Here is a 1623-nt window from a genome sequence, read left to right as displayed (position 1 = left end):
CCTATAAGAATTTGTGCTTCATGGAACGCACATACATTTTACGTGAATTTTTTGTCAGTTCAATGCGGTTTGCTTATGATAGCCACGAGAAATGTTTTTAATATCCGAATGAAAGTAAGGGTGTTTTTTTTCTCCCTGTTTTTGTTATTTTTTATAATGATTAAAAAAAGCTAAATTTTGTTGTGAATAAACTTTATTTTACTATCTTTGCACATCTTAACACCACACTTTTTAAGTATAAGAAACACTTATTTTTGGACATCCTTCAACGCAGCTTTCTTTTTGAAATCCTGTAAAAATTGAAAAGTATACATTATTAAAAAAGAAGTATTATTGGAATAAAATATATTTTACCTTGTCTGTTGTTCCGTTGAACCTCTTATTCGAACAGACCCACCAAAGAACGAAAGGTCATCTTCAGTTCCAACGGAAAAGCATTTGTATTCAGAGCCATTGCTATCAGAAAAATGAAATTAGAAAAATAAAAGTTAGTGGATTGCAATTAAGAATTATTATCACTTACCAAAACGACAAATCCTAAACAGTTGGATATCCGATCATGATAACAACAGGCACAACGGCTTCAAAAAATTTCACAACATGGAACAAAGCTGACGAACCACAATTCCATATTCTAATTTGAATTTACCACCACACGCTGGAGAAAAATGCACAAAACGGATTCAAAAATGCACAAACAAATCATCCACTTAGACTTTACGTGAAATTCATGAGTAAGTTATGAGGAAATAAAGTAGTTGCTACCGGGGCGTCCTTGTTACACTGGGGTTACTACAAAATTCACGTAGAATCGATATGATGCATCAAAATCTTAGTTTACGTGAAAAATACCGTAGAAATAATTTCTAAATTATTTTGGGTGTGGAACCCTTGATCTTAGAGCAACTGTATCCGTGGTCCAAACAGCTGGTTTAGACCCAAATTCCGACCCGAGCAACCGCATTAGTGATCCATTATACCAGTTTCAATTCAACTTTTTTTAGAGCTGGTATAAGGATTGATCCAAAACTGATGAGATTTGGATCCAATTTGACGCAGTTCTAAACCGTTTGACAGTTAATGGAACACGAGTGCAGTTGCCAGTTTTTTCATTGGATCGGATCTAATTCCTATGGTCCAATTCTTGTAAAAATTAGACACAAGAATAGACCACGAATACAGATGCCCTTAAATATGGTAAAAAGTCTATGGTTATTGGGGATAACTGAATGCAGAATCCTTAAATAATCAAAAAAATCCATTCCCGGCAGGCAAAAAGTGTTGCCAGATTAGTAGACACCAAGTAAATAACTTATAATGATCAGTTCCAAAGATTGTAATCTGTGCATCCGGTTTTTGCGCAATATGACAGATGTGTTAACTGATGGACAAAAAAATGAATGTTAAAACCCAATTTAAGAGATCAAATTCTTCGAGATGCCTACTCACGAAAAGGTCCCAACACGATTCTAATTGCTTTTTCCAGGTGAGTTTGTGTAAAATAGCATGATTTTACGAAGGTTTTGCTTCTGTGGTAAAAAAAATAAATCAATACATGGCTGAAAAAAGTGTGCAAAGATAAAAAAGAGATTTTAGGCGGCATCCATTAATTACGTAACGCAA

At 34.3% G+C, this 1623-nt stretch overlaps 1 long non-coding RNA gene across 1 annotated transcript; it reads right to left on the bottom strand.

The window, feature by feature from the left end:
• Positions 1–208: 208 nt before the first annotated feature.
• Positions 209–835, bottom strand: LOC129742782 (uncharacterized). The gene is made up of 3 exons (XR_008736555.1): positions 524–835; positions 355–456; positions 209–290 (listed from the first exon to the last, which is right to left on the bottom strand). It is a non-coding gene; the product is annotated as an uncharacterized LOC129742782 (long non-coding RNA).
• Between the last annotated feature and the right edge of the window lie 788 nt (positions 836–1623).

The sequence above is a fragment of the Uranotaenia lowii genome, chromosome 2 (genome assembly GCF_029784155.1).
Source record: "Uranotaenia lowii strain MFRU-FL chromosome 2, ASM2978415v1, whole genome shotgun sequence".
NCBI lineage: Eukaryota > Metazoa > Arthropoda > Insecta > Diptera > Culicidae > Uranotaenia > Uranotaenia lowii.
Note: the sequence above shows the minus strand (reverse complement) of the source record. Positions and strands in the feature narration are given on the sequence as shown.